Raw genomic sequence first — 23,125 nt, forward strand, 5'->3', positions numbered from 1 at the left:
CAGTACTTTCTAGACTGTAATACAAATTCAGAGATAAGGTTAAAACAATATGAGGCAAATTTTTCTCATTGAACTATATTGTTTAGCTCATTAGGTGTTTTTCTAAATTAAATAAGTAAACATTTATCAACCATCTGTCTATGGTGTGAGAGGCTAACATACAAAAATGAACAGGATTTGAAATGCAAGGAGATGAAAAGTAAACCAGCAGCATGGATATTTTAGCTAATCTTTTCTAGATTGTCTTCTCCACAGAGTTAGAGACAGGAAGTGAACTAACTCACTAAAAGTCAAAAAGGAAATTTTTCTGGGAAATATCCCTTGGTATGGCCAAAATAAATATTTTGATCTGGGAGAAAAAAAAAAGTTAATGTGATTGTAAAACTGACCTTCACATTAAGATGTTAGGGCAACTCAAAACAACTTTAAAAAAAAAACATTTTTTAAAAAATTAGTGAACATTTATTATGTAGTACTGGTTCTGTGAAACTTTTAAAAATGTGTCTGACATTCAGGAGGACAAATTTAAGCATAAATAATTCTAGGCAAAACAGAAATTATACTGTTCAAAAAAAAATGTTCCTTTGTACTCAAAGCTTTTTTTGTAGTTATTATTAAGGAATGTTAGATGGACAATAAAAAAATGATTGTACTTGCAGTTCATGAATTAGGCAATGCTTATCATTGATTCTTTGTACATCCAATGAAGAAATGTGGACTAGGTGATGGTATAAATAGGTGGATTTGTATTTGGCTAATTGTCCATACCCCAGCAGCATTGACTTATTGACTGATGACTACTGCATTCCAGATTCTTTTTGAAGGCATGAAGTCTATTCGGGTTAACTGAAATAGCACATCATTGTTTTGTATTGAAATTATATCAATTTCACCCAAAAAACGAGCTGACAAAATCAGGGAAGGATATTTAGAGTTTATGTAATTCATTCATTCCATCAGTTGCCTTAAATTCCATCCTTTAATCAGGTTAGCCCACCAGAAGAGTGATCCAGGTACTCGGCAGCACCTAGTGAGCTCCCCTCCCACACCAAAAGGCCAGGGCCCACCCACCTTCTTGGCTGTTCCACTTCACTGATCTGCACAGCCCCTCTGCCCAGAAGATCCTCTTCTTGTCCAGCTTTGCCATCCACATGTGGACACCAAGGCTTGGAGATTAAGAAAATTGCCTGGGTCACATGGTAAGTAAAAGGGATAACTGGATTTCAGGAGGATCATGGATTCTGGGTCAGGAAATGCAGGTCTGGGCAGCTGATGGCAGAGGAAAGACCTGCCCCACCATCTGGGGAGGAAATGCCAACATGTTAGGCTTTTCCTCCTTCATCAGGTTTTTGGTGGTCACAGAGCAGGGGCCAGTGAGGTCTGGTATAAGGTGGGAAGCAGAATAGAGAAAGGTTCTCACACATGCCTGACTTTCCCTGTGCTTTTTCAAAGTCAAAAAAGGTGCTACTGCTTGGAAGGGAAACCCAGCCAATGACCCCATTCCAGATAGTCTTCCTATACTGTAGTTCCCTTGCCTTCCAGCTCTGCCCCATGGAGCTGCTGGATAGGACACAGCAGACCTGTGCAACGGAAGTCAATTGCAGGGTCAGTGGAATTGACTGCTTTATGGGATACCTGGAGCAGATAATTCAAAGAATCAAAACAGTAGCAAAATGCAGAGATGCATATGGCCTAGTGTAAAGTAAAAAAACATAGTTTTCTCTAATATTCCTACAAATATCTGAGGAGTGACTTTCAACCCTCTCACATAGCTAGTAAGAGGAGTGGAGGTCTGGATTACTTTGGGAATGGAATTGTGGGACACTCCCGTGGGAAAGGTCTGGGGGGACCTTGAGGAATCCACAGATTTGAGTCTGAGTTATGGGCCTGCCCAGGTCATCTCAGGGTCTTGGCGTACAAAGCCCTGTATACCCACTCTCACCTTGTATAACCAGCTCTGGCTACTGATGGCCTGGTATACCTGCTCCCATCCAGGGATATGGAGAAGTTATACCTGTGTACCAGTTTCTCCACGGTCTACTGGGTGGAGCTCTGCAAAGACAGTGCCTGGTAACCAGACCAGGAGATGATATTGGGGTCCACCTGGGCTTCACCACAGAAGGAAACACCACCACAAATTCTGCCCCCAGATCAGGCACAGAGGGGCATCTGCATAGATCTCCAGCCGGGAGGAAACAAATGACACCTGGAGGGCCCAGCACTCACCTTCTCATCCTGCCAACCATGACCTGGGATATACATTTGACAGACCCACCATACTTTCAACACCTAACAACTTGCTCCTGCCCAGGAAGGCCCCTCTTTACCACCTCCCTTTCTCCCACCACATGACACACGAGGGAGAAGGAGCAAGGGGAGTGGGTCTGCCCACATGGGTTCACAGTGGCCTGGCCTGAACTGGCTTGCCCTGGGCTTCCCTGTGTTAAATGTGGGTACAACTTGCTGAATGACCAGCAGCATAGAAAGCGAGGTTGAACCCATTGTCTACAGTGTGTGAAAATGTTTTCACTGTTGACGCTCCTGCAGCTACAATCTCTAAAACTCAGGGGACAACTTAAAGATATCCTCTTATCTTGGTTTTCTTCACTCAAATGAGCTGTATAGGAGGCTGTCTCTAGAATGTAGGTGTCTGGTTACCAGAGTAACTTCCATTTTGTTCTGTCACAAAGGAAGTGATGTCACTTCTAGCTTACATAACTGGGCCCCTTTATTCAATCAGACTCACCCAAATGCCTCTCTTGGCTAGTGACTGCTCACCCTCCTCATCTATGTCACCTCTATAGCTATACACAGATATACAATGTGGACCTCCCCATAGCTCCATGGGAATGTAACCATGGGGTCTAGCTTTGAGGAAACAGAACTGGGTTCAGGCACTTTTTTTTCTGACTAGTTCTGTGTACAAGAAAAGCCATTGTGCCCCTCAAGGCCTACCCTGTCTCCTAACCTTTGTAGTTGGGATGATGCTAGAAGTTACTTCCTAAGCACATCATCAGGTGTATATGACATAAAACTTAAAATACCAGTTGGCTTGTGTCACATTTCTGATGCAAATCTTGGAACTAGAAGAATACAAAAAGGGGTGGAGGTAGCACAAAATACCATTTAAAATAGGCTTGGGTTTCAGCCATGTGATCTTGGGAAAGTCAGAAGCTTCTTGTCACCAAACAGCCAGTGGGATCCTGCCACTCATAACCAACAGGAAAAACTCTGGAGGCAGATTTTGGTAGAAAGGAAACGAATCTTTTATTCAATGTCTATACAGTTTGAAATAATGGCAGATTTCTGCCTTAAAGCCCATTTCCTCTAAGCCACCCAAAGAAAATCACCCTGTCACCCTCTGCCAGCTCAGCTCAAGTCTGAGCCAGGAACCTCTTCTCCCACCCAAAAGTATCATCCTTTAAGAAATGTAGGTAGCTTAGCTGGTTTCCAATAACTGCCTGGCTTCAGGCTTCTTTTGGAGTCTGTGCATCCAGATGTCCTGCTTGTGGTTCACTGTTCTCTTCCTTCTGTTGCTGCCCTTTGCTGTGTCCTGCAAAGCATAGTTCCAAATGCTGCTGTGGCTTCCCACAAGGGGGAAGGGGCACAGAGCCTGTCACTTGGCTGCTTGGCACCCAGGGTCCGCCAGCCTGAGGCCTCCTCCTCTTTAACACCTTTCTTTCTGCTGCTCTACCTCCAGAACCAGCACCAACAGGTCAGATAAGCCTACCCGGTCTCCAGCGGTCCGGGTGGCAGCAGTGAGCCAAACTCCCACTGATAAGCCCATGCTGGAAGCATGGGTGGCATGTGGCTAATCCCAGGGTGGGGCTGTTTCATAGTTTTAGGCCATTACTCCTCAAGCTTCCTGGGGTTTTCTGGGGAAGGGATGGGACTCACTGGATGGGGGTGGATGAGGTGGTTGTCAGGATCCACTGAATTGAGCCTTTTCCAGAAAAAGGGCTGGAGCACTGAGCAGAGGACAGATCCATGCCCCAGCCCAAGAAGCAAAAGGGAAGAGTAATTGCCCAGGAGGCTCAGACAAACTAGGTAGGGTTGGAATGAGAATCTAGGGACGCATTTCACCAGCTGCTTCTGCTGCAGGGAGAGCCCTGGACTCAGATCTTAGAATGATTCCTCTGACTTTAGAAACTCAACTTCTTTTTTTCAAAATTATACATGTACATAATATTTTTAAAGTTTCTATTTATTTTAATTTTAAATTACAGTATACCTTCAAATTATTATGTATTAATTTCAGATGTTCAACATGGTGGTGAGATAATCATGTACTTTACAAAGTGGTCCCCCAAATATTTCAAGTGCACCCCTGACCCCATACATAGTTATTGTACATAATATTTTCAAATATTAAACCTCATTGCTGAGTGTGAACTGTAGCCTTATGCGGGGTCAGGATAAGGACTTCATCTCCTGGGTGCAGCTGGAGGTCTCGCCATTCCTAGTTCCAAGACTATAATGACATCTGCATGCAAGAAACCTGCTGCCCCTGGGGAGACTCCAACAGAGGTGAAAGTGGTGGAATAAGCTGCCAGTGACTTCAACCTCCCCATCTGAAACTATGGGTGGTCACCCTCACCTTGCCATCATGGACACAGCCACGTGGAAGGACATCCCCTTGGACATCTCTTGGGACCTGGAGTTTGGCCTGCAACATCTCTCCCACTGCTCTGAAAGGACCCAGAGGCCTCATCTTGGACGTTGGAGGTGGCAGTGCTGGGTCTGGGCGTGAAATCTTGTGCTGCAGCTGGGCCTGCACCTGTGGAAAGAACAGAGCATAGCAGCTGATGCTCTTCTGAGGAAGGATTTTTCTGAGTGCCAAGGGTGTGACGCAGAGATATCCTGGAGCCAGCAGAGACCAGAGTCAAGGGGGCGGCATTGGACATTCCTGAGAAAGCACTTCTTCCTTTGAGGATTTAATGGGACACTGGTCTCCTAAAAGAAAAGGCAATAAAGTAACCTTACCTGCCCTGGATCCTGTTGCACATACCGACATTTGGTGGGACTCCGTTGGGCGCCCACTTGCCTGAAGGACATGAGGGACCCCAGTCAGCTTTGCCTTCAAGGACCTGGAATCCACCTCTCACATGCCCAAAAAGCCACATCCTCTTTGCCCCCACACCCTCATGTTGAGCCCCAGGCCCCTGAGGTGTGCAGGCCACTCTGAAGGACAGATTCACTCTTTGGGTCCCAACAGCCACCACTCCCTGTGCTATCTGATCCCATTTGCAGAAACTTCCCTGGGCTGGGAATAGGGAGAAAATCAGAGTCTTTGCCCACAGGAACAGGTGGCCTCTTTCAGGGGCATGCGAAGAGAGGCAGGACCTCTCCATGGCACCCTCCATACAGAGAAAGATGTTGGTGTTCCAAACCTGTATCCACATGCATCATATATGGATGCACCCTTGACAAGACTAGGATAGCAGCAGATAGAAGGTTTGTGAAACCATCCATTGTCACTAAATGAAGTAGAAATTCCAAGGGAACAGCTAGGGTAAGAGGAAAGAAAACACTTCTGCCTAGGTGGACACCAGAAGCACTTTAACATCTGTAATTAAAAATATTATCTCATGATTCAATACTTTAATAGTTCAAAGATCAGGCAGTGAGAAATATTCTTCCCACCTCATTGCCCTGGCCCCTACTTCTCTCCCAAGCATATCAGTGGAGGTGATATCACCTCCAAGGGTGTAAAAATAATTCCTGAGTTCAGATAAAATAAAGTCATCTGTATAAAGAACATATATACATATAATATATAAAGACATTATGTATGTCTGTTGTATCATAATTTCATTGAGAATGATTAGGAAAAATGTCTCAAAATAATTCATTTTGGGGGTTTAATAATGAAATAAACCTTAAGAAACTATTCTAGAAGCAGCTACAGCTCAAATTTCTTGTTAGATCTGTATAAAATTCACATATTCCTTTATTTCTGTTTTTTCATAAGATGGTAACACACCATCTAGATGTTCTTTTTTTTACTTAAATTTATCTTGGGATTACTCCATGTAATTGAAAACAGCTTATTGTTTTTTCACAGCTGCATAGTATTCCCTCATGCATGAATGAAATGTATTTAGCCAGTTCTCATGGCTTTATTGGTATATATCTTTGGAAACACTTAACTTTGAGAAATCAAGAAGGCAGAGGAGTGCGTGAAAGTCACACTGACCTCCTCCTAGGACCAATCTGGAATTACAACTAAGTTGTGAAGAAATCACCTGGATCAAACAACTGAACAACAGTGAGAGAGGAGCCTTATAACCTCAGACAGAGAGCAGATTCAGCATTAGCACAACCTAACGGCCACTTACCATGGACTCCAGCAAAGGCAGAGACAGAGTGGGCTAGATACGCCTGAGGAAAAACTGGGGAAGGAGGCTTTGGGGAGAGAACTCAGAGAGTAGCCAACAGGATCCTGGTGCTGACTCATCGCCCATAAACAGCAGCCACCTTGCTCAGGTAGACCACTCCCTTGATGGGCAGCAGCAGAAGAAACAACAGCACCGCCCCCAACAAGGACTCTGCACTGGCCCAGTGGTGCTAAAGCCTGACTGCTGAGTCTAGAGTGCAGCCACAGGGAGTAGAACCCTGGCTAAAGGGGCCACAGTGTGATCTAGAGACACTTGAGAAGAGACTAGAGACAGACCCATTAAGGAGAGAGAACTGAGAGAGTAGCCAGCAGGATCCCAATGCTGACTCCTCCCTGATACAACACCAGCCATCTAGCTCAGGCAGACCACTCCGCTGAGCAGCATCATCATGAGAGGACTCAATAACCCCGCCCTCAGGAGGGACTCTGCCCTGCCCTGGGGTGCCTAAGCCTGGATGCTGAGTGCAGGGTGACTAGATTAACAACTGAAGGAGACAGCCACAGACAGTAGATTCCTGGAAGTCTCGAACAGACTGCCTAAGGTCAGACAGTGTCAACATCTGACATCATCAGATGCAGATCCAGAGAGTAAAAACTGTGGCCTCCTACCATAGAAGTTCACACTACAAAGTCAGGCTATCAAGACAGATCAATTTAAGGAGAAGCAAAAAAGAAGAGTCTAACAAATAATGGGAAGGCAAAGAAACAGTTGAAGAGAAAGGAGGGATCCCTACACAGAGAACTAAATGAAATAGAGGCAAATAAACTATCAGATATTGAGTTCCAAACAACAGTTCTAAGGAAACTCAGTCAGCTCAGTGAACTCAGAGAGAATTACCAAAACTACAGGGAAACTACAAGGAACTTACTGCAAACTATATTACCATGAAAAAGGACACAGAAACTATCAATAAGAGACAAGAAGAAATGAAGAATACAATTTCTGAATTGAAGAACACAGCACAAGGAATCAAAAGCAGGCAAGATGAAGCAGAGGATCGAATCAGCAAGCTGGAGGAAAAGGTAGAAAAAAAGCTCCCAGAGAGAGCAAGGAAATGAAAAATAACTAAAAAGAATGAAGAGAAATGCAGGACAACCTGAAATGTAATAATATCCATATAATAGGGATACCAGGAGAAGAGAAGGAAGGGATAGAACACCTGCCTGAAAAAGTAATAATGGAAAACTTCCCTAATTGGAGGAGAGAAAAAGTCACACAAGTCTAGGAAGCACAGAGGGTCCCATTCAAGAGGAACACAATGAAGCCCACTCCAAGACCCATCATTATTAAAATGCCAAATATCAAAGACAAAGAGAGAATCTTAAAGGAAGCAAGGGAGAAACAGGTAGTAACATACAGGCGAGCCCCTATATGACTAGCAGCTGACTTCTCAACAGAAACACTGCAAGCCAGAAGGGAATGGCAAGATATATACCAAGTCATGAAAAGCAAAGGCCTGCAACCAAGACTGCTCTAACCAACAAGGCTCTCAATTAAAATGGAAGGCAAAATAAGGATTTTCTCAGACAAAGGAAGGCTAAAAGAATACACCTCCTCCAAACTAGCATTGCAAGATATTGTAAAGGGACTGCTTTAAGAAGATGAAAAAGAGTCTATGAATATCCAGCTCCCTTTACAGTCACCAATACTTGATATTACAAATATTTTTAATACTTGTTAATCTGATTGTGACAATGATGTGTTATTGTAATGGCTAATTTATTATTTGTTGAAACTAAATCTGTTTTTGTATATTTCTTGCCTATTTCTATTAATTTTAAAAAACTTTAAATGACTTTTTGGTATTCTTTATCCATTGTTTGACTAAATGTTTGCAGAATTTTTTCCCTAAAACACTATTAACCCCTTTTTTAGATGTGTTGCAAATACTTTCCTATTTTATTACTTGTCCTTTAACTTTTTGTGTATGTATATTACTGTGTAGTCTTAAATTTTTAACATAGTCATTTTGTCAATATTTTACTTTATATCTTCTGGGTTTGAATGTTATTTCATGGTAAGAAAAATATTATTTTCTATTTTCTCCTGAAACTCTTTAGATTCTACATACTGATTTTTGACTAACCTGAATACTTTTTGTATAATGTGTGAAATAGTGCTCTTTATTTGTTTTATTTCAAGTAGTAGTGGTTCATGCACCTTATTTGTTGAATAAGCCTTATTTTCCCAATTGATTTGAAATATCAATTTAATCATATGTTACATTGTTAGACAGATACATATGTTTGTTTCTAGAATGCTCATTTTATGTCATTGATCTACTTGATTATTTCTGTGCTGGTGTCATGTTGTTTTAATTGCTGGGACATTATAGTGGATCTAAATTTTTAAATAATTTATAATGAATTTTGACATTAAAAAAATGAAATCCATCTTAATTTTAAAAAGAAAAAGAAAGAAAGAAGGAACCCCTACCTTTTGTGACCTCAGGGATGGAACTAGAGAATATTATGGTAAGTGAAATAAGCCAGTCGGTGAAAGACAAATGTCATACAATCTCACCTATAAGTGGAATCTATTCAACAAAATAAACTAGCAAAACAAATCACAGGCATGGAAACATGGAGCAGACTGTAAGTGACCAGAGGGGACAGGGAAGGACGACAATGGTGGAAAGAAGGGGAAGGGACTAGAAAAAGAACATGTATGAATGACCCATGGACATGGACAACAGAATGGGAATTGACTGTGGGAGGGGGGGCGGGGTGAGATGGGTGGAAGAGGGCAGAGGGAGAAAAATTGAGACAACTGTAATAGGATAGACATGATTTAAAAAGAAAAAAAAGAAACTTTGTTGTGTTAGGTTTTTTCTCATGTGAGTGATTATATCTGAAGGAGCAATTTCTGGAAGTGTGATAGTTGTGTCAGAAGATGTGTGCATTTGTCATTTAAGTAGATATTGCAACTTGTCCTGCATAGGGGTTATACTAATTTCCTCTTTCATCATCAGGGTAAGAGAGTGTCACCTCCCCACCAACCCCATCCAAGCCTCTCCTATCAGGTGTTAATCAAACCCTTTGATATTTACCAATTTGATGGGGGTAAAAATGGTATTGCAGTGTAGTTTAAATGGTAATCTCCCTTATTGGGTTGAGAATCTTCTATTGTGACTAAGAATCATTTGTTTTTCTCTATAAGCTCAAGGTTTATATCCTTTGCTAACTTTTTCATAGACTATTGTATTATTTATTTCCAAGAGTTCTGTATATACAGGAGTGAGCAAAAGTAGGTTTACATGTATAAGTATGCAAAAGTTTATTCTTGTATTACTCTTTATTATTGTATTATTTTCCATATGAAAAACTGTAAACCTGCTTTTGCCCCACCCTGTATTATGAGCACTATCCCTCTGTGTTATCAGTTAGAGTTTACTCTGATTGTCACTTGTCTTTTAAAAAATATTATTTATTTTTAAGATTGCCATTTGTCTTGGTTTTGTTCAGGGTGATATTTACTTTGCAGATTTTTTTTTGATCTTTACATGGAGTCAACTGTTTTAATCATTCCTATTTTGGCTTTAGAGCTTTGTCATACTGAAAAGGGGTGCAATTTTTGATAAGGTGGGAGTTCAGAAGGAGCATTCTAAGTAGAGGGAATGGCAGGTACAAAGGTCCTTAGATAGGAATGGGAGTTGGCACATATATAAGTCAGGGTTTTCCAGAGAAATAAAAACACTAAGATGCATATGTAGAGAAAGAGAGATGTATTTTAAGAAATTGGATACATGGTTGTGGAGGCTGTCAAGTCTAAAATCTGGCAGGCTGGAGACCCAGGAAGAAGTGAAATTTGAGTCTGAAGGTAGTCTGTTGGGAAGAGTCCTTCATCCTTGGGGGAGGTCAGTCTTTGTTCTATTACAGCCTTCAGATGACTAGATGTCGCTCACCCATGTTATGTGTTACTCATTTCACTCAAAGTCTAGTGATATAAATATCAATCTCATCTAAAAAAACACCTTCAAAATAACATCTAGACAGATGTTTGATGAAAGACCTGGGCACCTAGCCAAGTTGACACATTAAGTTAACCAACACAAGCCCAACTCTTGTCACCTTGGCAAACACACATCTCCTTAAACCATTCTTTAGTGGTACATGACATGGGGGCCCTGCTCCTCCTAATGTTCCCAAGGGCCCAGCAGGACACAAAGGCACACAGCGAGGTGAGAATGGAGTCTCTGATCCACATGGGGAGAGCGGGCTCCAGGGGTATAGACCAGTGATCAAAGTGGGGAGTACAGAGGTTTACTTAAGAATTCTGTGAGGAACTAAGATTTCTAACAGGCTTGACGTAATGAGCTCCCAGATCTGTGAGTGTGCAAATAAGGGGACATATGCCCAAAGGGTGTAGAGAAATTTGCCCCAGGGGAAGTTTGGAGTGGGAGAGAAGAGAGAAGGGCCACCTTAGTCTGGCCTAAGAGTCAACTCAGCAGCCCACACTTTCCTATAAAATTGGAGACTGCCTGTCTCACCTCCATGCTTATGTGCACATGCTTGGCATACCTGGAGACTGTGGTGTGGGGTGGAGTAACCGAATAATGGACCTGTTGTTGGGGGGGGGCCCAGATATTATTGATAGAACAATGCCCCCCCTTCCCCGGGGTCCCTCTGTTCTAGGTCCTTTGCCTGCCACCCTTAAAATTATGGCTCTGAATGGCAGAGTTTGGTGAAAAGAAAAGGAACTATTTACTCAAAAGTTATACACATTTGATTAATGGCTAAACGTCGTTCTTATACCTCAAAATACCTTTGAAACAATCACCAACACACACACAGTCCCACCTTCCCCTCCTTGCCCAGTTAGGCCAGTCAGAGATACCGTCCTTCAGAAGAGGAAAAAAACCGAAGTCCAGGGCTCGGCTAGGCAGGCCTCTCATGGGTCTCAGCACCATCCGCTGTGTCACCACGATCTCCAGCTCTTAATCCATAACCATGTGGCACCTTCTCATGGCCCACTAGCAAGAGTCCTTTCTCCTCTTTCTTCCTGCATGGAATTCACACTGTTTCCCAGAGTCTGTGTCCCTTGTTTTCTCTTGCAGGCCCCTGTCTCTCCTCCTCCTCCCTAGTTACATTCTGCATTAAGTCTTTTAAACCTTCCTGATTAGCTTTGGTGATTTGCAAAATAACCCTTTTAACATATGAAGAATGAAGCTATCCTGTTATTGACATGCAAAATGACTCTCAATGGCCCTGCTCAAGGCTCTCCTCTCCCATGGCAACCCGCCCTGGGGTGGGGAAAATATATTTTTCTTGGACACCCTAATCTCTGGACCTTGTTACAGATACCCTTTGGTGGGGGGCCCTGGCTGTGCACTGTTACAAAATCTGTGTCCTATTGTCTCTTTCGTAAGCCCTGTGTCCCCTTCTTGCTTGCATCCTGCTTGCTAAGCTGCGTGGTCAAAAAGCCTCTAGTATGGTTGCTGCACCTGTATTTTAAACCCATGTGTGAATCCTTCCCTGCAGCTCCACCTTCCAGCTCCTTTGGCAGAGCTGTAACTGGGTTAACTGCTTCCCGTTTCCCTACTGGGTTAAAGTTATGCAAATCTTCCTAGTTAGCCTTGTTGATATGCAAAAGAACCATCTTTGCATATGAAGTATGAAGCTATTCTGTTATTGACAAAGTAACTCAATGGCTCACCCTCTGTTATTGACAGGCCAAATGACTCTCAATGGCCTGGCTCCCCATCTCCCATCCCCCTTGGCAGCCCTCCTGGGAGGGGAGGTGAGAATATTCTATATTTTTCTTGGACACCTCATTTCTGGACCCTGTTACAAATCCCCACTGTGCGGGGGCCCTGACTGTGTCCTGTTACAGTGGGTCTCACTTGAGGTCTTGGGTGACTGGTAAGCTGTAGTCATTGTGGTTCTAAGTTGGATGTTGCCATAAGCTCCTTGAGGTTGGAGGTGCTTCCCCTAGTGGGAGGAATGAGAATTTTTCCCCCACTGCCCTCTAATCTGTGGTGGGGGTGGAGGTTCTTGCTAATTGAAGGTGCCTGCCTTACGGAGAGGTGAGGCAAGGTGGGTCCAACACTGAAGGCCTGTGATGTGAAATCTTGGCCTGAAATACTATGGGACCATTCCCCCAAGAGTGGGACTGGAGTCCCTGTCCAGTTCCAGGACAAAGTAGGACAGGGTGGGTTGAGACTACCCACTTTCATTGTCGGATGGTAAATGAGGGGATCAGGTGGCACGGGCTCAATGCGCCGTAAATATATGACTTTCCACTTCTGAAAATTCCTGCATAAAGAACAGTGAGAGAGTGAGAGAAAACAAGAGATAGATGGTTAATAAATACTGACTGGTTGAATAAAGGAAAGAAAGTATGATTCTTTGGACTGGGGGAAGAGAGTGTAACGGGGCACATCCAGGGCCCCCTACCAAAGGGTATTTGTGACAGGGTCCAGAGATTGAGGTGTCCAAGAAAAATATATTCTCCCCACCCCAGGGTGGGCCGCCATGGGAGATGGGAGCCTTGAGCAAGGCCGTTGAGAGTTATTTTGCATGTCAATAACAGGATAGCTTCATTCTTCACATGTTAAAAGGGTTATTTTGCAAATCACCAAAGCTAATCAGGAAGGTTTAAATGACTTAATACAGAGAGTAACTGGGAGAGGAAGGAGGAGAGACAGGGGCCTGCAAGAGAGAACAAGGGACACAGACTCTGGGGAACAGTGTGAAGACCATGCGGGAAGAAGAAGGGGAGAAAAGGACTCTTGCTAGTGGGCCATGAGAAGGTGCCACATGGTTATGGATTAAGAGCTGGAGATCGCAGCGACACAGCGGATGGTGCTGAGATCCACGAGAGGCCTGCCTAGCCGAGCCCTGGACTTCTGTTCTTTTTGCTTCTGAAGGATGGTACCCCTGACTGGCTTAACTGGGCAAAGGGGGGAAGGCAGGACTGTGTGTGTTAGTGGGTGTTTTAAGAGGATTTTGAGATTTAAGAGAGACATTTAGCTATTATTCAAACCTGTATAGCTTTTTAGTAAATAGTTCCTTTCCTTTTCACCAAACTCTGCCATTCAGAGCCATAATTTCAAGGGTGGAGGGCAAAGGACCTACAATCAAGGGACACCGGGGTAGGAGGGAGGTCGTTTTGGTAATAGCATCTGGGCATCCCCCCCGAACGGGTCCATTTGTTCGGTAACAAGAGGACCAGTGTGAACATGAATGAGCTTTGGCAGTTTGTGCTTATTTTGTTGATAAATTGCATGGGTGTGTTCAGATTGCTGACCCTGGTGTTCATTGGGCTGGGCAGGACAGTGGTGTAAACTCAGAGGGTCTTGCCTCTAAGAGGGGCTCTGGTTAGCCAAGAGACCAAAGGTACCCTGTGGGGAGAATGTCCAGTCTCCTATCATGAGAGATTGGGCTCCTTCTCCAGGTCTCTGCAGCTGCAAGGTGAGGCCTCACAGGGCACATCCAAGAGAAAGCCCCTGGGGTGGTGTGGCCAGAACAGGCAGAGTAAGGTCTGGGGAGATGGAGTGAGCTTGGCATGCACTACTAGCAAAAAGGTAGGAGATGGCGAAACACAACCCAGGACAATTGGTTTCTGGGGACATATGTGGGGGTTAGGGGAATTTCCAGGTGGATCACCCACCTAGAGCATCTGCCTCAGGTCACAGTGGGCTGGGCAGACTTGGGGAACATCACTCCCCATTGGTGACTCAACTAACAGGATAGAACCCAGGGGCTGGTTCTGACGGTGGGTTCCAGAGAGTCTGAAAACACCAGAATGGGGTGTAATGAGGGTTCATAATGGGGAGACCCTGGGAAGCTATAATTGTGGGTCGTGGGGGTTGGAGCCTTCAGGAGGGGTTGAGGCATGGGGATAGGAAGTGCACTGTGAAATGGACCATGTGGGAGTATATCTATGGCAGATACAGGTCAAGGGTGTGGGCTGAGAGTAGTGTGGGCCATCCTGGGAGTCTGAGGTCTCAGGACACGGTGTTCTTTGGGGCTATGGATTGGGGATGGATTGTGGGAGCACCTGGATAGGAAGGAATCTGGAGGAACAAATCATGCCGGGAGAACAAATTTTGTGGGAAGGTGGAAATTGGGGAATGGGCTATGGACACTGAGGAATCTTTCAGTGGATCGTTGAAGGGGAGACTCTTGTGAAGCAGAATATGGAGATTTGTGGTAGATGTGATATATTGGCATTTGGAGGGCCTGGGGGTGCTCAGGACATCAGGGTGCCAGAGAACTCTGGATAACCACACAGGCTAAATCAACAAGGGGGTGGATTTGGGGTGTTCAGAACAAAGGATGTCTTAGCAAATGGCTCTAGGGGCTAAGCTTGGGGAAAATAAAGGGCAGGTTATGAGAATGGACCTAAGGGCCAGAACAGTCATGGAAAGATTCTGGGAGGGTGGTTGGGGCACCTTCTACAGGTTCCTCGGAGAGGAACAGGTTATGGGGATGGGTTGGGGGTCCTTGAAGTACATAGCAAAGGGATGAATTAAGGGGCTTTGAGCCCAGGGGAATACTGGAAAACTATATCTAAAGCAACAGATCATGGGGGTGAGATTAGGCGGTTCAAATCTGAACATGTCTTAGGGCTTGGGTGGAATCTCAAGTTAAGAGTGCCTTGGGGGATGGGTTTGACAGGGTTAGTGGGCCTATGTCTGTGTGGGTCCAGGAGTAGACTAGGCTGTGCCCTGGTATAAAGCAGGACAGCCAGCTGGGTAGCAGAAGTTTTACTGTCCCCCACCTTCACCCCTCATCAGTAGCATTTGCTGTACACGATGTGAGGGCCCTGTTTCTCACATTACGCTGCAGAAACTAGCAGGTCTGGAGGGACAATGGGGCCAGCATGGAGCCCTGAGAACTTCCAGGAGGGCTGAGCTGTCGCTACCATGTGCTCCTCAGGGGGCAGACTGTATAGCAGCTTGGCCAGAAAGTGGCCATGGAACCCCACAAAGAACAAGAAGCCCCTGCAAAATAGCACATTCTGGGCCACATCCACCAGCACCTCGGGTAGCACCTTGAGAAGACTCTAGCCATGGTGGGGACGCACATGGGCAACAGCCCTGGGATCTCTGGGGAAATGAACTGCAGCTCTGGGCACTGTAATAGCTCCTTGCCCAGAGTGACTGACTGTCCCTGGGGTAACTTCAGGCTCTTCCAGCATTCCAGTTTGGTCTGGTCCTGCTTCTTTTGGAAGTCAGCAGCCATGTAACAATAGCAGCGTCTGATGTTCTTCCAGATCCTGCTGCCCCATGGCAAGCTGGAGCCCAGCAGCATCTCTGCCAGGAAGGTGGTTAAGTGGGTGCCTACCAGGTCCATACTCTTGGTGGCATGAGGCAAGTGGTGGCCTTGGAAGACAGGCACCATGTAACCAAGTGACCCCATGGCCCATGTCTGATACCACCCTGACAACCTGCCCATGTGCACAAACGGACAGCACCAACTGGAAGCCCTGTACATTACAAGGGAATGGAGCAACTTGAAGGCCACCTCCACCAGATCCAGAAGTTGGTAGTGTGGCTGAAGGTCAGTGGGAGAACAGCAGCAGGTGGTCTGGAGTAGCCATGTAGAGGTCTTGGTCCAGCAGGTAGCACCAGAAGAACTTTGCCTCATCCCAGTTCACCACGATGTCTTTCCTCACAGCCTGCTCCAGGATTAGCTCTGGGAGAGTCCTGTGGTAGCTGATATTTTGGGGCTGAAGGACCACAGTGGTGGCCATGGTGTAAGTGGGCCAGGTCTGCCCCATGAAGCCCGCCTTACAAGTGACTGTGCCCATGTGAATGACCACTGCACTGGTCTTGGGTAGCAACCTGTCACCCACTACGCTGAAGGCATCTTTCCTCAGGGTCTTATTCACCAGGATTGAGCTGTGTCAGGCTGTGCCATGGAGCTCTGGGGAGCCCTGGGACTCTGAGGTCTTGTGATTTGCATCTATGGCTGCAGGTGGCTGGGTGCATTGCTGTGAAATGCTGACCACTTTTCTCTGGGATGTGTGGGTATGGGGAGAAATAATTGAGGCTGATTCAGGGTCAAGCATAGGCAGAGAGGAGAGGGGGCTAGTGTGTGACATTAGCCTTCCTGCTGTTCCCTTCAGAAGACTTCACAATGCAGTGGTGGGAGTGGTGCCCCTTCCTGCCTCAGAAAGCTCCCAGGGTACTCAGCCATGCTACATTTATGCCAAAGTGTCAAATTTGGAGAAGGAGGAGGATCAAGGGTTCCAGAGGTGGGATTTCTGAACCAGCTCCCTCTCCAGAATTAGTAAAACTCAGGGATCCTTTGCTTGCTACCTTGTCTTGAAGTTATTTATAGTGTGGTGTAGAGAGCTTGTCACAGGCTTTGTTGGAATATTAATCAGGTGGTGGACAGATAGAGTGGCTTTCTGGTTTCCAAGAGGACACAGAACTCAGCCTAGCGTGGGGTACAATGTGAGTCAGACACCCTTGCAATAAGTTCTTTGGCTCTTCTGCTCTCCCTGCTGCCTGGAAGAGCCTCATTGACCCACTCCTGCAGAGCAGGAATTTGCCTCCTGAAATCTCAATGAGACAATTTCTCCTCCTGGAAGGCTTTCTGATTTCTTCTCTAATCTTGAATGTGTCATAGGGATATCAAAGTGACAAAGTTTAATTTGCTAGTTGTATGGTGATTTATTATTCTGGCCAGAGAGTGAAGTTGAGTTTTGTTTTGTTTTTTTAAGATTATTTACTTATTTATTTTTAGACAGAGGAGAGGAGAGGGAGAAATAGAGAGAAACATCACTGTGTCCTTGCCTCTCCCATGCCCCTTACGTGGTACCTGTCTTGCAACCCAGGCATGTGCACTGATTGGGAGTTGAGCTGGCAACCTTTTGGTTCGCAGGCCAGCACTCAATCTATTGAGCCACAACAGCCAGGGCTGATGTTGAGTATTTAATTAATTAATTAATTAATTAATTTATTTATTTATTTTGTGTGTGATCTAATACATGTTTTTGGAAACGTTTTTTCCTCAGCTACTCACTGAGGGTCCATGTACATTCCCCTCTAGATTTTATTGAGATATAACTTACATACATAATGTGTTCATTTGATACACATTATCATTAGAAAATAATAGGCACCTTAGAGTTAGCTAACACCTCCATCACCTCACATAATTACAATTTCTTTTTCTGTGGTGAGAACACTTCAGGTCTACCCTCAGCAACATCCAAGTATACAATACAGTATTATTAATTATAATCACCTTGCTGTATATTAGATCCCCCAAACTTATTAATCTTGTAACTAACAAAATGTACCCTTCGACCCAAATTTCTCCATTTCTACCACACACAGGCCCTGGTAACCACCACTCTACTCTGTTTCTATTATTTAAGCTTTTTTTAAATTTCATATATAAATGAGAAAATACAGCACTTGTTTTTCCCTAGCTTATTTCACTTTGCACAATATCCTCATGTTCCACTCTCAAGGTTCATTCATATTTATCAGGTGTTAGTTTCCTTCATTTATTTTTTAGTTTAATTTTTGTTTATTTTAGTTAATTTTTTTATTGTTCAAATACATGTGTCTCCATTTTCCTGCCACCACTTTCCCCTGCCCCATCCACCCCCACCTCCCACCCTCAATCCTTTCTTTGGCTTTGTCCATGGGTCCTTTATACATGTTCCTTGACTTGACCCTTCTGTTTCTTTTCCCTATTAACACCAGCCTGCCTCCCCTCTGGTTACTGTTGGTTTGTTTTTTCTTTCAGTGTTGCTGGTTATATTTTTAATGCTTCTTTGTTTTGTTGATTAGGTTCCACTTATAGGTGAGATCATATGATATTTGTCTTTCACCCCCTCGCTTATTTCACTTAGCATAATGATGTCCAGTTCCATCGAAGCTGTTGCAAAGAGTAGAAGCTCTTTCTCTCTGCTACGAAGTAGTCCATTGTGTAAATGTATCATAGCTTTTTGACCCACTCATTTATTGTTGGGCACTTAGGTTGTTCCCCATACTTGGCTACTGCATATTGTGTTGCTATGAACATTGGGGTGCATAGGTTCTTTTCAATAGGTGTTTTGAAATTCTTAGGATATAGTCCCAGCAGTGGAATTACTGGATCAAAAGGCAGTTCCATTATTAGCTTTTTGAGGAAATTCCAAACTGTTTTCCACAGTGGTTGCACCAGTCTGCATTCCCACCAACAGTGGACTAGAATTCCCTTTCCTCCACAGCCTCGCCAGCACTTGTTTGTTGATTTGTTTATGATCACCATTCTGACCAGTGTGAAGTGGTATCTCATTGTGGTTTTAATTTGCATTTCTGTAATGGCTAGTGATGCTAGTGATGCTGGGCCCTCTGTTTGTCCTCCTCACAGAAGTCTCTGTTGAGGTCCTTTGCCCATTTTTTAATTGGATTGTTTGTCTTCCTGGAGTGGAGTTGTGTGAGTTCTTTATATATATTTTGGGGATTAAAACATTGTCTGAGGTATTCTTGGCAAGTATATTTTTCCCATATGGTTGATCCCCTTTTTATTATGCTGATGTTTTCTTTAGCCATGCAGAAGCTTCTTATTTTGATAAAAGCCCATTTATTTCCTTTATGTCCCTTGCTCTAAGGGACATATCGGTGAAAATAGGACTGTAAGGAATATCTGAGAGTTTCCTGCTTATATTCTCTAGGACTTTCAAGGTGTTGCAACTTATATAAGTCTTTAATCCACCTCATTTATTTTTGTGTATGGTGTAAATTGGTGGTTGAGTCTCATTTTTTTGCATGTAGGTGTCCACGTCTCCTAACACCATTTGTTGAAGAAGCTATTTTTCACTCCATTTTATTCTTCTGCCCCCTTTGCCAAATATTAACTGGCCATAGAGACATGGGTTTATTTCTGGGCTCTCAATTCTGTTCCATTGATCTATGTGTCTGTTCTTACGTCAGTACCATACTGTATTGATTACAGTGGCCTTATAATACAGTTTTATGTCTGGTATTGTGATCCCTCCTACTTTATTTTTTCAAAATTGCTGCAGCTATTTGGGGTCATTTATAGTTCCATATAAATTTTTTAAGTGTTTGTTCTATATCTGTGAAATATGTAATTAGTATTTTGATAGAAATTGCATTGAATCTTTAAATTGCTTTGGGTAGTATGGACATTTTGATGATGTTAATTCTTCCAATCCATGAACATGGTATATGGTTGCATTTTTTGTGTCTTCCTTAATTTTTTTCTTAAGTGTTATGTAGTTTTCTGAGTACAGGTCTCTTATCTCCTTGGTGAAGTTTCTCCCTAGGTAGTTTATTTTTCTTGTTGCTATAGGAAATGGGATTTTTTTCCTTGATTTCCGATTTTGATATTTCATTGTTGGTGTGCAAAAATGCCTTCTATTTCTAAATATTGACAGTTATACTGCTGTTTTGCCAAAATCACTTATTAGGTCCAGTAGTTATAGGGTGGAGCCTATGGGGTTTTCAATGTACACTATCATGTCATCTGCAAAAATGAGTTTTACATCCTCCTTTCCATTTTGGATGCCTTTTATTTCTTGTCTGATTGCTGTGGCTAAGACTTCCAATACTATGTTGAATAGAAGTGGTGAAAGAGGACAACCTTGTCTTTTTCCCAATCTTAGAGGGAAACCTTTTAGTTTTTGCCTGTTGAGTATGATGTTTGCTGTACATTTTTCATATAAAGCCTTTATAATGTTGAGGTATGCCCCCTTTACTCCCACTTTGCTGACTCTTTTTATCATCAATGGATGCTGTACCTTATCAAATGCTTTTTCCACATCTATTGATATGGTCATGTGGTTTTTGTCTTTTTGTTTATGTGATATATTCCTTTTATCGATTTCTGAATATTGAGCCATCCTTGCATCCTGGGGATGAATCCCACTTGATCATGGTGGATGATCTTTTTAATGTGTTGCTGGATGTGGATTGCCAATATTTTGTTGAGGATTTTAGCATCTATGTTCATCAGTGATATTATCCTGTAGTTTTCTTTGTTGTATCTTTATCTGCTTTTGAGATTAGGATAATGCTGGCCTCATTAAAAAAAAGTCTGGAAGTCTTCCCTCATCTTGGATTTTATAGAATAGTCTGAGAAGGACAGGGGTTAGCTCTTCCTTAAATGTTTTGTTGAATTCCCCTGTGAAACCATCCAATGCAGGGCTTTTGTGTGCCAGGACCCTTTTGATTACTGCTTCAACTTCACCAGCTGTTATTGGTCTGTTTTCAATAGGTGTTTTGGAATTCTTATGGTATAGATGTTAATCTTCTGCTTCTTCATTCAGTGTTGGAATGTTATATTTTTCTAGAAATTTATTCATTTCACCCAGTTTTTCAAATTTCTTGGCATATAATTCTTCATAGTAATTTCTTACAATCTTTTGTATTGCTGTGGTATCAGTTGTAATTCCTCCTCTTTCATTTCTGATGTTATTTATTTGGGTCATCTCCTTCTTATTCTTGATGAGTCTGCTTACAGGCTTGTCGATTTGCTTTATCTTTTCAAAGAACCAGCTCCAGGATTTACTTACCTTTCAATTGTCCTTTTAGTCTCTTTGTCATTCAATTCTGCTCTGATCTTGATTATTCCTTTCTCACTATGGGCTTTGTTTGTTGTTGTTTTTCCAGTTCTTAAAGACATAGGATTAGGTTGGCCCTATGTCTCTTTTAGGTAGGCCTGTATTGCTATGAACTTCCTTCTCAAGACTACCTTCACTGTGTCCCACAGTTTTTGAACTGTTGTGTGTTTGTTTTCATTTGTTTCCAGAAAGTTTTTTTTAATTTGATATATATTTATTTTTTTAGTTTTTTAAATTTATAAACCATGTTTATTCTATTACAGTTGTCTCAATTTTTCCCTCTTTACTCCGTTCCACTCATCCCACCACAACCCCCTCCTCCCACAGTCAATTTTTACTCTATTGTCCATGTCCATGGGTCATTCATACATGCTCTTTGTCTAGTCCCTTCCCTGTATTTCCACCATTGTCCTCCTTCCCCAACCCCTCTGGTCACTTTCAGTTTGCTCCATGTTTCCATGCCTGTGGTTTATTTTGTTCATTAGTTTATTTTGTTGAATAGAATCCATTTATAGGTGAGGTCATATGGTATTTGTATTTGATCAACTGGCTTATTTCACTTAGCTTAATATTCTCCAATTCCATCCATGTTGTTGCAAAAGGTAGGAGTTCTCTCTCTCTCTCTCTCTCTCTTTCTTTCTTAAATGCAGTTTGCTTTTATTTATTTTTTTAAATGTCAAAGTTAATTATAAAATATTAAAAAATATTAAAACCATTATAAAGTCTAATTAAACCAACATGACCCCAGCACAGAAATAATCAAGTAGATCAATGAAATAGAATGGGCATTCTAGAGACAAACATATATATCTGCTAACAATGGAATATCTGATTAAGTTGATATTTCAAATCAATGGGTAAAATAAGGCTTATTCAACAAAGAAGGTACATGGACCACTAGTACTTGAAATAAAACAAATATAGAGCCCTGTTTCACACATTATCCAAGAAATACTCAGATTAGTTAAAAATCAATATGTAGAATCTAAGGAGTTTTAAGAGAAAATATAAACTAATATTTTTCTTAACCTGAAGTAAACTATTCAAACCCAGAAGCAATAAAGTAAAATATTGACAATATGACTATTAAATATTTAAGACTGTACTATAATATACATATAAAAAAAGTTAAAGGACAAGTAATAGAATAGGAAACTATTAGCAACACATCCAAAAAAACATTAGTGGTTTAGGTTGTTTTGTTTTGTTTTCTTTTGTTTTGTTTAGGGTAAAAATACTACAAATATTTAATCAAAAACATCAATAAAGAGTACCAAAAAGTCATTTAAAGCCTTTTAAAAATAATAGAAATAGGCAAGAAATATACAAAAGCAGTTTCAACAAATAGTAAAGGAATAATTAAAATAACACATTGTCACAATCAGATTAATACATATTAAAAAGAATTGGTAATATCAAGTACTGGCAACTGTGTAAGGAACTGGGTATTCATAGACTCTTTCTTCATCTACTTAAAGCAGTCCCTTTAACATTTTGCAGTGCTGGTTTGGTGGAGCTGTATTCTTTTAGCCTTCTTTTGTCTGGGAAACTCCTTATTTGACCTTCCATTTTCATTGAGAGCCTTGCTGAATAGAGCAGTCTTGGTTGCAGGCCTTTGCTTTTCATTCCTTGGAATATTTCTTGTCATTCCCTTCTGGCTTGCAGTGTTCTGTTGAGAAGTCAGCTGCTATCTGTATTGGGGCTCCCTTATATGTTACTACCTCTTTCTCCCTTGCTTCCTTTAGGATTCTCTCTTTGTCTTGGCTATTTGCCATTTTAATGATGTTCTGTCTTCGAGTGGGCCTCATTGGGTTCCTTTTGAATGGGACCCTCTTTGCTTCCTGGACTTGTGAGACTTTTACTCTCCTCAAATTAGGGAAGTTTTCCATCATTACTTTTTCAAACAGGTCCTTCATCCCTTCCTTATCCTCTTCTCCATCTGGTATTCTTATTATATGGATATCATTATGTTTCAGGTTGTCCTGCATTTCCATCAATGCCTCTTCATTCTTTCTGAGTCTTTTTTATTTTCTTGCTCTTTCTGGGAGCTTTTTTATCCCTTGTCCTCCAGCTCGCTGATTCAGTCTTCAGCTTTGTCTAGCCTGCTTTTGATTCCTTGTGCTGTGTTCTTCAATTCAGAAATTGTATTCTGCATTTCCTCTTGTCTCTTATTGATAGTTTCTGTGTCCTTT

The 23,125-nt window shown here is 42.5% G+C and overlaps 1 pseudogene; it reads right to left on the reverse strand.

The window, feature by feature from the left end:
• Window positions 1–1,515: 1,515 nt before the first annotated feature.
• On the reverse strand, window positions 1,516–20,995 carry LOC129081014 (actin-like protein 9; annotated as a pseudogene).
• Between the last annotated feature and the right edge of the window lie 2,130 nt (window positions 20,996–23,125).

Source organism: Pteronotus mesoamericanus, unplaced genomic scaffold (assembly GCF_021234165.1).
Source record: "Pteronotus mesoamericanus isolate MK-2021 breed Mesoamerican mustached bat unplaced genomic scaffold, CSHL_Meso_final contig_94, whole genome shotgun sequence".
NCBI lineage: Eukaryota > Metazoa > Chordata > Mammalia > Chiroptera > Mormoopidae > Pteronotus > Pteronotus mesoamericanus.